At 43.5% G+C, this 15,398-nt stretch overlaps 1 long non-coding RNA gene across 1 annotated transcript; it reads left to right on the forward strand.

Annotated features, from left to right (window-relative positions):
* The first annotated feature begins 13,882 nt into the window (after nt 1–13,882).
* LOC123083001 (uncharacterized) lies at nt 13,883–14,915 on the forward strand. Its single transcript, XR_006439182.1, has 2 exons — nt 13,883–14,149; nt 14,492–14,915. It is a non-coding gene; the product is annotated as an uncharacterized lncRNA (long non-coding RNA).
* The last annotated feature ends 483 nt before the right edge of the window (nt 14,916–15,398 follow it).

A 15,398-nucleotide genomic window follows, 5' to 3' on the forward strand; every position in this document is an offset into this window, starting at 1 on the left:
ACTTTATAGAACCTATGACTGAGGCATAGGGAATGACTTTTCATTCTCTTTCTATTTTCTGCTGTGGTCGGGATTTGAGTCTTACTCAATTTCATACCTTTGCAACACAGGCAAGAACTCTTTCTTTGACTGTTCCATTTTGAACTATTTCAAAATCTTGCCAAGGTATGTACTCATTGAAAATCTTATCAAGCGTCTTGATCTATCTCAATAGATCTTGATGCTCAATATGTAAGTAGCTTTTACTGAGGTCTTTTCCTTTTAAAGAACTCCTTTAAAACACTCCTTTATGCTTTGCAGAAAAATTCTACATCATTTCTGATCAACAATATGTCACTCACATATACTAATCAGAAAGGCTGTAGTGCTCCCACTCACTTTATTGTAAATACAGGCTTCTCAAAAAGTCTGTATAAAACCATATGCTTTGATCAACTCATCAAAGCGTATATTCCAACTCCGAGAGGCTTGCACCAGTCCATAGATGGATCGCTGGAGCTTGCATATTTTGTTAGTACCTTTAGGATTGACAAAACCTTCTGGTTGCATCATATACAACTCTTCTTTAATAAATCCATTAAGGAATGCAGTTTTGTTTATCCATTTGCCAGATTTCATAAAATGCGGCAATTGCTAACATGATTCGGACAGACTAAAGCATAGATACGAGTGAGAAAATCTCATCGTAGTCAACACCTTGAACTTGTCGAAAACCTTTTTGCGACAATTCTAGCTTTGTAGATAGTAACACTACTATCAGCGTCCGTCTTCCTCTTGAAGATCCATTTATTCTCAATTGCTTGCTGATCATCGGGCAAGTCAACCAAAGTCCAAACTTTGTTCTCATACATGGATCATATCTCAGATTTCATGGCCTCAAACCATTTCGCGGAATCTGGGCTCATCATTGCTTCCTCATAGTTCGTAGGTTCATCATGGTCTAGTAACATGACTTCCAGAACATGATTACCGTACCACTCTGGTGCGGATCTTACTCTGGAAGACCTACGAGGTTTGGTAGTAACTTGATCTGAAGTTTGATGATCATAATCATTAACTTTCTCACTTATTGGTGTAGGAATCACTGGAACTGATTTCTGTGATGAACTACTTTCCAATAAGGGAGAAGGTATAATTACCTCATCAAGTTCTACTCTCCTCCCACTCACTTCTTTCGAGAGAAACTCCTTCTCTGGAAAGGATCCATTTTAGCAACGAATGTCTTGCCTTCGGATCTGTGATAGAAGGTGTATCCAACAATTTCCTTTGGGTATGAAGACGCACTTCTCCGATTTGGGTTCGAGCTTATCAGGATGAAACTTTTTCACATAAGCATCGCAGCCCCAAACTTTAAGAAACAACAGGTTAGGTTTACTGCTAAACCATAGTTCATACAGTGTCGTCTCAACGGATTTAGACGGTGCCCTATTAAAAACGTGAATGCAGCTGTCTCTAATGCATAACCCCAAAACGATAGTGATAAAGAGATATCATAGATCGCACCATATCAAATAAAGTGTGGTTACGATGTTCGGACACACCATAACGATGTGGTGTTCCAGGTGGCGTGAGCTGTGAAACTATTCCACATTGTTTTAATTGAAGACCAAACTCGTAACTCAAATATTTGTCTCCGCGATCAGATCGCAGAAACTTTATTTTCTTGTTACGATGATTTTTCCACTTTACTCTGAAATTCTTTGAACCTTTCAACTATTTCAGACTTATGTTTCATCAAGTAGATATACCCATATCTGCTCAAATCATCTTGTGAAGGTCAGAAAACAACGATGCTTGCCACGAGCAACAACACTCATTGGATCGCATACATCGGTATGTATTGTTTCCAACAAGTCAGTAACTCGTTCCATTGTTCCGAAGAACGGAGTTTTAGTCATCTTGCCCAAAAGGCACGGTTCGCAAGCATCAAATGATTCATAACCAAGTGATTCCGAAAATCCATCTTTATGGAGTTTCTTCATACGCTTTACACCGATATGACCCAAACGGCAGTGCCACAAATAAGTTGCACTATCATTATTAACTTTGCATCTTTTGGCATCAATATTATGAATATGTGTATCACTACGATCTAGATCCAATGAACCATTTTCATTGGGTGTGTAACCATATAGGGTTTTATTCATGTAAATAGAACAACAGTTTATTCTCTTACTTAAATGAATAACCGTATTGCAATAAACATGATCAAATCATATTCATGCTCAACGCAAACACCAAATAACATTTATTTAGGTTCAACACTAATCCCGAAAGAATAGGGAGTGTGCGATGATGATCATATCAATCTTGAAACTACTTTCAACACACATCATCACTTCACCCTTAACTAGTTTCTGTTTATTCTGCAACTCCCGTTTCGAGTTACTACTCTTAGCAACTGAACCAGTACCAAATACCGAGGGGTTGCTATAAACACTAGTAAAGCACACATCAAACACCTGTATATCAAATATACCCTTTTTCACTTTGCCATCCTTCTTATCCACCAAATATTTAGGGTAGTTCCGCTTCCAGTGACCATTTCCTTTGCAGTGTAAGCACTCAGTTTCAGGCTTTGGTTCAGCTTTGGGCTTCTTCGTGGGAGCGACAACTTGCTTGTCAATCTACTTGAAGTTCCCCTTTCTTTCCCTTTGCCCTTTTCTTGAAACTAGTGATCTTGTCAACCATCAACACTTGATGTTTTTCTTGATTTCTACCTTCGTTGATTTCAGCATCACGAAGAGCTTGGGAGTTGTTTCCGTTATCCCTTGCATATTATAGTTCATCACGAAGTTCTACTAACTTAGTGATGATGACTAGAGAATTCTGTCAATCACTATCTTATCGGGAAGATTAACTCCCACTTGATTCAAGCGATTGAAGTACCCAGACAATCTGAGCACATGCTCACTAGTTGAGCGATTCTCCTCCATCTTTTAGCTATAGAACTTGTTGGAGACTTCATATCTCTCAACTCGGGTATTTACTTGAAATATTAACTTCAATTCCTGGAACATCTCATATGGTCCATGACGTTCAAAACGTCTTTGAAGTCCCGATTCTAAGCCGTTAAGCATGGTGCACTAAACTATCAAGTAGTCATCATATTGAGCTAACCAGACGTTCATAACTTCTGTATCTGCTCCTGTAATAGGTCTGTCACCTAGCGGTGCATTAAGGACATAATTCTTCTGTGCAGCAATGAGGATTTAACCTCAGATCACGGATCAAATCCGCAACATTGCTACTAACATTTTTCAACACAATTTTCTCTAGGAACATATCAAAAATAAACACAGGGAAGCAACAACGCGAGCTATTGATCTACAACATGATTTGCAAAATACTACCAGGACTAAGTTCATGATAAATTTAAGTTCAATTTAATCATATTACTTAAGAACTCCCACTTAGATAGACATCCCTCTAATCCTCTAAGTGATCACGTGATCCAAATCAACTAAACCATGTCCGATCATCACGTGAGATGGAGTAGTTTCATCGGTGAACATCATTATGTTGATCATATCTACTATATGATTCACGCTCGACCTTTCGGTCTCCGTGTTCCGAGGCCATATCTGCATATGCTAGGCTCGTCAAGTTTAACCTGAGTATTCTGCGTGCGCAACTGTTTTGCACCCGTTGTATTTGAACGTAGAGCCTATCACACCCGATCATCACGTGGTGTCTCAGCACGAAGAACTTTCGCAACGGTGCATACTCAGGGAGAACACTTCTTGATAATTTAGTGAGAGATCATCTTATAATGCTACCGTCAATCAAAGCAAGATAAGATGCATAAAAAGATAAACATCACATGCAATCAATATAAGTGATATGATATGGTCATCATCATCTTGTGCTTGTGATCTCCATCTCCGAAGCACCGTCATGATCACCATCGTCACCCGCGCGACACCTTGATCTCCATCGTAGCATCGTTGTCGTCTCGCCAATCTTATGCTTCCACGACTATCACTACCGTTTAGTAATAAAGTAAAGCATTACATCGCAATTGCATTGCATACAATAAAGCGACAACCATATGGCTCCTGCCAGTTGCCGATAACTCGGTTACAAAACATGATCATCTCATACAATAAAATTCAGCATCATGCCTTGACCATATCACATCACAACATGCCCTGCAAAAACAAGTTAGACGTCCTCTACTTTGTTGTTGCATGTTTTACGTGGCTGCTACGGGCTTAAGTAAGAACCAATCTCACCTACGCATCAAAACCACAACGATAGTTTGTCAAATAGACTCCGTTTTAACCTTTGCAAGGACCGGGCGTAGCCATACTTGGTTCAACTAAAGTTGGAGAGGCAGTCGCCCGCAAGCCATCTCTGTGCAAAGCACGTCGAGGGAACCGGTCTCGCGTAAGCGTACGCGTAAGGTTGGTCCGGGTCGTCTCGTCCAACAATACCGCCGAACCAAAATATGACATGCTGGTAGGCAGTATGACTTGTATCGTCCACAACTCACTTGTGTTCTACTCGTGCATATAACATCAACATCAATAACCTAGGCTCTGATACCACTGTTGGGTTTCGTAGTAATTTCAAAAATTTTCCTACGCACACGCAAGATCATGTGATGCATAGCAACGAGGGGAGAGTGTTGTCTACGTACCCAACGCAGACCGACTGCGGAAGCGATGACACGACGTAGAGGAAGTAGTCATATGTCTTCACGATCCAACCGATCAAGCACCGAAACTACGGCACCTCCGAGTTCGAGCACACGTTCAGCTCGATGACGATCCCCGGACTCCGATCCAGCAAAGTGTCGGGGAAGAGTTCCGTCAGCACGACGGCGTGGTGACGATCTTAATGAACTACAGTAGCAGGGCTTCGCCTAAACTCCGCTACAGTATTATCGAGGAATATGGTGGCAGGGGGCACCGCACACGGCTAAGGAATCGATCACGTGGATCAACTTGTGTCAACTTGTGTCTATGGGGTGCCCCCTGCCCCTGTATATAAAGGATGGAGGAGGAGGAGGCCGGCCAAGGCAAAGGTGCGGCCAGGATAGGGAGTCCTACTAGGACTCCAAGTCCTAGTAGGAGTCCACCAAGAGGGGAGGAAGGGAGAAGGAATAGGAGGAGAAGGAGAGGTGGCCGGCCCCTTTTTTCCTAGGCCAATTCGGACTAGAGGGGAGGGGGGGGGCGCAGCCTTTTTCTCCTCTTCCCACTAAAGCCCATCAAGGCCCAATACTCTTCCCCGTATTCCCGTAACCTCCCGGTACTCCGGAAAATACCCGAATCACTCGGAACCTTTCCGAACTCCGAATATAGTCGTCCAATATATCGATCTTTACGTCTCGACCATTTCGAGACTCCTCGTCATGTCCCCGATCTCATCCGGGACTCCGAACTCCTTCGGTACATCAAAACTCATAAACTCATAATATAACTGTCATCGAAACCTTAAGCGTGCGGACCCTACGGGTTCGAGAACAATGTAGACATGACCGAGACACGTCTCCGGTCAATAACCAATAGCGGGACCTGGATGCCCATATTGGCTCCTACATATTCTACGAAGATCTTTATCGGTCAGACCGCATAACAACATACGTTGTTCCCTTTGTCATCGGTATGTTACTTGCCCGAGATTTGATCGTCGGTATCCAATACCTAGTTCAATCTCGTTACCGGCAAGTCTCTTTACTCGTTCCGTAATACATCATCTCACAACTAACATATTAGTTGCAGTGCTTGCAAGGCTTATGTGATGTGCATTACCGAGAGGGCCCAGAGATACCTCTCCGACAATCGGAGTGACAAATCCTAATCTCGAAATACGCCAACCCAACATCTACCTTTGAAGACACCTGTAATGCTCCTTTATAATCACCCAGTTATGTTGTGACGTTTGGTAGCACCCAAAGTGTTCCTCCGGCAAACGGGAGTTGCATAATCTCATAGTCATAGGAACATGTATAAGTCATGAAGAAAGCAATAGCAACATACTAAACGATCGGGTGCTAAGCTAATGGAATGGGTCATGTCAATCAGATCATTCAACTAATGATGTGACCTCGTTAATCAAATAACAACTCATTGTTCATGGTCAGGAAACATAACCATCTTTGATTAACGAGCTAGTCAAGTAGAGGCATACTAGTGACACTTTATTTGTCTATGTATTCACACATGTATTATGTTTCCGGTTAATACAATTCTAGCATGAATAATAAACATTTATGATGATTATAAGGAAATAAATAATAACTTTATTATTGCCTCTAGGGCATATTTCCTTCAGCCAGTGAGGATCACGGAGGGCTGCGCGAGCGGACGCGGGAAGAGGAGACGGCTCCGCGGTGGAGGCGGCGAGAACATACTCATCCCTCGAGTACCGGAGGCTCGGACGATGAACACCGGTACGAGCCACGTGCTTAGACTCCATATACAAATTCTGCAAGGTTGTGGTTGCAGTGTTTGGCCCGTAGTACTTGAGAGTCTTTGGTGTTCTTTAATCTCAATGGGGCATCGTTCGTCATCCTGTTAGAATTTGGAGCACCAAGAAGTTGTGGGAGGTGATGACTGCTTGTGTGATCATGCACAACATGATCGTACAGGATGAGAGTCCAGATGAAATCTACAACCTAGGGCTTAAATTTCAGGATGACAATATTGTGTCTGAGCATGGAGGAGCGGCAACATTTGCACAGTTCATTGAATTTCATCATCAAATGTGTGACTGCGAAACTCACATTCAACTGCAAGATGATTTGGTTGAGCATATGTGGGCTCACGTTGGCAACTAGTAGATGCATTGGCTATTTTTTCTTTCAAATGTATTTGAGACAATTTAAATTTTATTTGGCTTGTAAACTATGAGATATTTATTTGGTTGTGGAACTATGAGATATTTGTATTTTGTTTGAATTATGTGAACTTGGGGCTTTTTTCTTTTAATATGTCACAACAAGAGCTAAAAAATGGCCGCATACCAGCTGCGAGGATGAAAATTCGTCCGTGCGTTGGGCGCACTGCCGACCCAAACACGAAAGGGGTTCGACACGCCGACCCAAACGAACAAAAAATAGATAAGACGAACGTTGGAGTTGCTCTAATGTACTCAATTTCTGACCACGGCAAGAATAGTACTATTGCTGCTGCTACACTTCCTGATTAAGTTTCATCACATTCACATCCCATTTTTACTAAAAAAATATTATTGTCAACTAAAAGCATGGGGCTGTAAAAAGGGTGGATCATTGATTAATTATTCGTGAATTACTTGGTTGCCCGCCAAAATGGTATCATCAGCTGAACTGTTAACAGACGAGCGCTTGATATAGCCTTTTGCCAATCAAATGGCAGTGTACTGATTAGTAAATCAATTCAGTGGGAATTACAGTACTTCCTCCGTCCGGCGAACGATATTTTAGCTGCTCCCACTGAATTGATTTACTAAAAGGGTGGATCATTTGATTTAACTGTTAAGTTTAGGGTGCGATCGAAGGCTGATGGGTTTAACTGGGCTCTGGTGGCGGTATATAGTACCGCACAGACCGAACTCAAACCTGATTTCTTGGCTAATCTGGTTAGGATTTTCGGTTCTGAGCAGCTTCCAATCCTGGTGGGGGTGATTTTAACATCATTAAAAGGCGTGATGAGAAGAACAATGATAACTTTGACGGTAGATGGTCGTTCATGTTTAATACTATCATTGAAAGCTTGGATCTGAGAGAGATAGAGCTTTCGGGAAGAAAGTTCACCTGGGCTAACGTGATGCCAAATCCGACATTTAAAAAGTTGGATCATGTACTGGCTAGTGTCGAATGGGAATAGAAATTTCCCTTTGTAACAGTTCAGGCACTTTCTCGTGGTATTTCTGAACACACGCCTTTATTTCTTGACTCTGGTGAGGCCACCCACTTGGGAAACAAAAACTCATTTTCGTTCGAGCTTGCTTGGTTTGAAAGAGAAGGCTTCTTTGATCTCGTAGCCAGAGAGTGGGCTAAGGATGCAGGAGGTAGGACTGCGCTTGAGCGTTGGCAGAATAAGATTAGGCACTTGAGAAGTATCCTACGTGGATGGGCTAAACATCTTAGCGAGATTTATAAGGTCGAAAAGGAACGGCTCCTTACCCTTATTCAGTCTCTAGATGTAAAAGCAGAAACCACGATTCTGCCAGCCTCAGAGATTCATGCCAAGCTTGACGCAGAGATGAGGCTGAAAGAGCTTCTTCATGAAGAAGAATTAAAGTGGGCGCTGCGGGCCAAGGTCCGAAGAGTTGTCCAGAGGGACGTGAACACTCAGTTCTTCCACATGATCGCTAATGGCAAACACAGAAAGAAGAGGATCTTTCAGCTTGAACAAGATGAAGGAACGATTCTAGGTGAGGAGAACCTAAAATTATACATTACTGAGCATTACAAGCAGTTGTTTGGGCCTCCAGAGGATAACTGTGTTTCTCTGGATGAGTATAGGATTGAGGATGTTCCTCAACTTACTGCTGTTGAGAATGATATTTTAGCTGCTCCTTTTTCTGAGAAAGAGGTGTTTGAGGCCATATCGCAGATGAAAAATTATAAGGCTCCCGGCCCGGATGGATTCCCGGCTGAGTTTTATAAGAAGTGCTGGCATATTATTAAAGGGGACATGTTGCCGTTGTTCCATGATTTATTCTCTGGACAGCTTCAGCTTTTTCAACTGAATTTTGGAACGATAACCCTGCTTCCTAAGAAAACTGAGGCTGTGAGAATTGAGTAATTCAGGCCCATCTGTCTTCTTAATGTTAATTTCAAAAATTTTACCAAGGTCGGGACTAATAGGCTCTCACAGATTGCGCATGCTATGGTGCAGCCTACCCAAACTGCTTTCATGATGGACAGGAACATCCTCGAAGGGGTTGTGGTCCTTCATGAAACGCTCCATGAGATTCACACAAAAAAACTAAATGGAGTTGTTTTCAAGGTGGATTTCGAGAAAGCGTACGATAAAGTCAAATGGCATTTCCTTCAGCAGGCCTTACGCATGAAGGGTTTTGACGAAGCTTGGCGACGCCAGGTAGAATGTTTCACTCAAAAAGGAAGTGTTGGAATTAAAGTGAATGACGACATAGGTCATTATTTCCAGACACACAAGGGCCTGAGACAAGGTGATCCAATGTCTCCTATTATGTTCAACATTTTGGTTGACATGTTGGCAATTCTGATAGGTAGGGCAAAGGAGGCCGGTCAGGTGGGTGGCTTGGTGCCTCATCTAGTTGATGGCGGTGTATCCATCCTGCAGTACGCTGATGATACAATCATCTTTATGCAGCATGACTTGGCAAAAGCGAGAAATATGAAGCTGGTGTTATGCTTATTTGAACAATTGACCGGATTGAAGATTAACTTTCATAAAAGCAAGTTGTTCTGTTTTGGTAGAGCCAATGAGGAACAAGAGGCTTATAGGCAATTATTTGGATGCGAATTGGGGGCATTACCTTCTACGTACTTAGGTATACTCATTCACCATCGTAAGCTGACAAATAGAGAATGGAAGTGCATCGATGATCGGTTTGAGAAGAAACTGAGTTGCTGGAAGGGCAAACTCATGTCATATGGAGGCTGCTTGATTCTTATTAATTCGGTGCTCACGAGTATGCCTATGTTTCTCTTATCTTTCTTCGAAGTCCCAGTTGGTGTTAGGAAAAGGTTGGACTTCTATCGATCCCGAGTCTTCTGGCAGAGTGATGAACTAAAGAGAAAATACCGACTCGCCAAATGGGATATCATCTGTCGACCAAAGGACCAGGGGGGCCTTGGTATTGAGAATCTTGAAGTCAAGAATAGATGTCTTCTCAGTAAGTGGCTATATAAGTTATCAGTTGAGAATGAGGCCACGTGGGCACATATTCTCCGTAGTAAGTATCTGCAGTCCAAGACTTTGTCCCAGGCGATAGTGAGACCGACTGACTCGCCGTTTTGGAAGGGGCTTATGAGAGTCAAAGTTGCCTTCTTTAATAGAACAAAGTTTATAGTCGGTAATGGCAACACCACTCGCTTCTGGGAGGATACTTGGCTTGGTGAAACGCCGTTGGCGCTTCAGTATCCGTCCTTGTATCGTATTGTTCAACGGTGTGATGCTCTTGTTGCAACGATTATGCAGTCCATTCCCCTAAATATTCAGTTTAGGAGGGCGCTTGTTGGCGACCGGTGGGAAGCATGGCTTCATTTGGTGAGTAGACTAATGGAGGTTCAGCTATCTCATCAGCCCAATCAGTTGTGTTGGAAGCTTACAAGGTCTGGAGAGTTCACAGTTAAGTCGATGTATATCGATGTCATTAACTCTAGTGCTATTCCTAGTTCCAAAGATGTTTGGAAAGTCAAAGTTCCTTTGAAAATTAAAGTGTTTATGTGGTTTGTACATAAACAAGTCATTTTAACAAAGGATAATTTGGTTAAGCGCAACTGGACAGGATCTACTAGGTGTAGTTTTTGTGACTGGGATGAAACTATCAAGAACCTCTTCTTTGACTGCCCGTTGGCGAGAGTTTTGTGGCACACGGTGCATATTGCCTTTAACATTAGTCCTCCGAATTTGGTCAGTATGTTATTTGCAATGTGGCTTGTTGGGACAGAGTCCGAAACAGCTAGACACATTCGCGTAAGAGTATGTGCTTTGTTGTGGGCAATTTGGAACTGCAGAAATGATTTGGATTTTAACAGAACAACAAATATTCATTTTTGCAGGTTTTATTCCAAGCTACTGCGCTGATCCGTATGTGGTCGTTACTCACTCCGACGGAGGCCAGGGAGCGTTTGGTTACTGGATCTGTCCGATGGGAGATGGTACTGCGGGATATCTTCAACCGGTTTGGATGGCGGTCATGTAATAGGATAGGCGATTAGTTTACCTATCTTTGTTATGACAGCCGGTTGTGGCTCTTGGGCCTTTTGTTTTTGGCGTTGTGGCTCTTTGTGAACTTGCCGTTATTTTGTTTTCAGACTATAAGACCTTGTTCAACCTCTTTATTTATCTATTAATGTGGCCGTATGCATCGTTCTGATGCAGAGGCCGGGGAGTCCCCCCTTTTCGAAAAAGAAAAAAAATAGGATCGAAGGAAGCTAATTAAGTTAAAGTTTTCGTCTCCGTAGGGTATCTCTAATTTGAGGATGGAAGAAGATACATTCAGATGTCAAACCTTGTATCCGCGTACTGCTCTATCCTAAACGTCACTGAATTACATCTTGCGTGGAACTGATAGCATTACGTAGGCATATATGCCCAATTGACCTCTATGGAAGAAATAAAAGGACCGTATTGGTCCAAAGGTATCACCTTCATCTACTACCCTGCCATAGAATAATCCCTAATGCCTCTCAAACCTATGCAACTCATTCAAATAAGACGTGATCACTACTTATTAGATATATAGATGTTCTCAACATCATTACTAGAGGAACTGGACCTGAGAGGCTTAGAATGCAACTATATTTATCTGTCAGGAATTGTTAATGTGATGGTGCTTCGGTAGCTCAATTACATTTATCGGCTTATGCAGCAGTGGGTGTCTCCAATTTCAGCACATGCACTACTTCTACTATAGTCAATTTGATTTGCTATCCTTGCCTTTTATGATAGAACCATATCCTCGCTGTGTCATATGCTCACGGGCCTTTGATATGACTGTACACATAACAAGCATGTACACTACATCTAATGGGCAGACGAGCACTAGCATGGTAGCGTACATGTGTCATTCTATGCAAGTTATTAGAGATGACGGTGTTATGAGGTCAAAAACTAACATGTTAGTGTTAGAGCATCTACAAACGCAACCTACTAACTCGGGCCCTCAAATGCCGTGGACGTGTCCGCGGGCATTGATCGGACACTCCTCAAATAACTCTCTCTGCATTCGAACACCTCATATATGACATCTTAAACTCATACAAACCATGCAAAGAAAACATCTACATAGTACGTAGATCAACTAATCTTCGACTACACTACTGTTGTCGTCAGAGATGTCAACTATCTCCATTCCGTGCTCCGGATACATGGGCGGCAGATGCAACTCCGGCTCCTGCGGCTCCTCCTCTGCCTCCGCCTGGGTCTCTACCTCCATCTCTGCTTCCACCTAATCGAGGAGCTTCTCAGTCTCCGCCTGTTCTTGCTGGAGGAAGCGCCAGTTGGACTCACGTACGCCTCATCCTGGATGGACTCCAGGATTGTTGTCTACTCGGCCATCTCCGCCTCTTGGGCAACCGCAAACTCCGACATGGCATCGTCCATGGTGAAGACCGCAACCGGCGCATGATCCTCCTATGGCTTCGCCCCATCCGCCTCCTTCGGATCCGCCCCCTCCATGGGCTCCGGCTGTCGCTCCTCCTTCCTCCTCTGGCTTAGGCTAGTCCGGAGGCAGGCCCGCTGTGATCCGGGTGGTGCGCCTCGCCCTGATCTCCTCCTTGATCTGAAAGCGGCCGCCGAAGTGTAGGTGGTCTTCTTCTGTCGGACCATGTCGGACAACGAGGGAAGAGGGAGGTGGAGACAGAGAGAAATGTGCTGGGGCTGGCGGCATGGAGAGGGGGGAAGAGGCTGTGGCTAGGGCTGGGGACACCGACCAGCTTAAATAGTTGGACTTTGGCGTGGATGCGACATGCACATTCAAACTTTACCGTGAGTATTGTAGCTATTTGAGCATGTCTCTTCTTTACTTTATCACTTTCTGAAGGACTAATTAAGCAGGCAATCCAAGTGTTGAAGCCATCTCTATTGTAATCGGGCTATGCATAAGCCGCCGTGTTTCGGCCGGCACAAACCCTAGCTACTTTCCCTTTTGATTTGGAGTGAATATTCCCCCAAAGTTCATCTATTCGAGTATTTTCTACATTCTTTCTCTAGAAACCACCATCCATACTAGTTAGATCCTACCTGGAGGTACATGGCCTCCATGAGTCCCGTGACCTGCACCTCATCATCCTGTCCCGGGCTGCCTCCGCCCCCGCCTCCCGCGGAAGATGTGGTCTCCGGCACCTGCAATGGGAGCCGCAGGCAGTACAGCTCCAACTTGGCGTGCAACTATTGTGGCTTCAAGCAGGAATCTATGTTGCGCTGAAGACGGGTTATTCCACGACTCGAGAGCTCTAGGTTAGTGAAAAATACATGGAATACCCATCTGGATACTGTGCAGCAGCTTAAGTGGACACGCGGGCTCATAGTCGCTGCTAAACTGTGGTGCAATAATCCCCAATACCTCTCAAGCCTACGCAACTCATCTAGATAAGAAATGATGGCCAACTTCTTGAATATACATAGGTGACCTTTATTCACCATCACTAGAGGAACGCGATCTAAGAGACTTGGAATACTACTACATTTATCCATTAGGAATTGCTGATGTGAAGATGCTTCGCTAGCCTTGCAACCATTTATCGGCTTCTGAGGCTGCACTTGTCTCAAATTTCAGCACATGTGGTAATTCTATTCTAGTCTAGTTCATTTGCTATCTTTCCCTTTTATGGTCGAACCATATCTTTACCACGTCATAGCCTCACATGCCTTTAATACAATTCTGCGCCTCTGGATGCTGTCACCGTATTTACACACACAAGTTAGGAGATATCTAAAGCTAGCCAAAGAGGACAAAAGAGAGGAACAAGATATACAAGCACTGAGTTCGTAGCTCACTTTTTAGGCACGATTGATTAGTATTAGTGGAGATGGAGGCTAATTAGTCTTGTAATCTTGTTCCTCGCCATACACACGCATAATGGTCATTGGTCCATGCTTATGGTCCTCATCGATAGGTGGTGGATTTATTCCAGCCCATCAGAACAGAACACTCAACTAGACTAGGAATCCTGTCCCTGTGTACACAAAGAAAGTCAGGATTCACAACCAAACCACCCAGAGAAAAACAAAGGCTATGCAAGTGCAGCTATCTTTTCTCAGCCTATAAAACAACATCCCCGTCTCTGCTTCCTGTTCCAATCCCACAACGCCGAGAAAAGAGGAGAGCAGAGCAGAGCGGAAAAGAAAGAAAGAAACCCTTGCTAGTTGTTCTTCCATAGTAACCCACCCTTTACAAACAATACAAAGCCGGCCATGTACGACGCTCCGTCGGCGCAGGAGATGTCCTACATGGATCACGTGCAGAGGCGCCATGAGGAGAAGGGCTGCATCTACGCATGGTGAGACACATAGCTCCATGATCCACTCGCTCGCTCTCCCTCTCGCTGGGTTTTCCTCTGCTCATCTTGCCGATTGAGAAATCTCTCGTGTCCATGTGCACCCAGTCGATGCAGAGGCCGAGAGAGAGATAAGACTCTTCCACCATCTGAAATATCCTCGGAAATATCATAGAGATAGGGAAGGAATATCCTGGAACTGGTCTTCCCCTAGTTCATGTCAATTCATTGCGTTCTTTTCGTTCGTCCCTTCATAATATTATTTGTTCTTCCGTTTCTGATTCTGTTTCTCTACCAAGTAGTCTCTGGCTTGTGTGTGTGATTGACTGGCTATTTTGGTTGCAGCGTGTTCATGGCGCTTTGCTGCTTCTGCTGCTACGAGACCTGCGAGTGCTGCCTCGACTGCCTCTGCTGCTGCTGTAACTAAACTAGCCATGGCCGCCACTGGACAGACAGACGACGGATAAAGGCGCGCCGAGATCCACCACCGGCCTCTTCTGTCTTTAATTACCCCGACAGTTTTTGATTTTTTTAATAATAAACATGTGTGTCTAGCTCTCAACTTAGCTCGATGAGTGCTTTATCGATATTGCAATAGTAGTATTATCTGCCCCCGACAAGACTATCACTGTAATGATCCATCATCGTGTTTGTTGCATCTTTATTTAATTAGCATCAGATTATGGTTCCCCGAAATCAAACTACTGCGCCCTTTTTTCCTTGTATTTTTCATTCATCCATGAAATTTTCTGAAGGTTGGAATGGAGCATGAGTCACTATTGATGGTTCTCCATACTGCTGTGGCAGATGTTTGTTGAGCAGATTATGACCTGCCATACCAACTGCCAGCAGACGGTTCAACAAACCGTCAACATGATACACCTTTTCCCTAACCTTTTTTGCTTAAATAAGATGAAACAAAGAAGGCATTAGTTCAACTGTCAATAATATATGAGCATGGACAAGATTTGGAAAGTTTAAAAAGTCGTTCGTGGTTGTGCACTTCTATTTTTGTTTACAATCTGAATTGAAATGTCTTTTGTTGCAATAATTACTTCCAAAAACAGGTTGCATTAATCCTTTGTACTAGCAAGGCTACTGAGACTGACAATCTCACTAGTTTTGTTGGAGACCAAGACAAGTACTGTAATTGTTTGTGCAGGTGTTGATCACTGATCCTAGTCCAAATACTCCTGCTGGTTTGATAAACCTTAAGGTTATCCAATTGAGGAAAATTGTTGTTTGCCTACAA

The sequence above is a fragment of the Triticum aestivum genome, chromosome 4A, assembly GCF_018294505.1.
Source record: "Triticum aestivum cultivar Chinese Spring chromosome 4A, IWGSC CS RefSeq v2.1, whole genome shotgun sequence".
NCBI lineage: Eukaryota > Viridiplantae > Streptophyta > Magnoliopsida > Poales > Poaceae > Triticum > Triticum aestivum.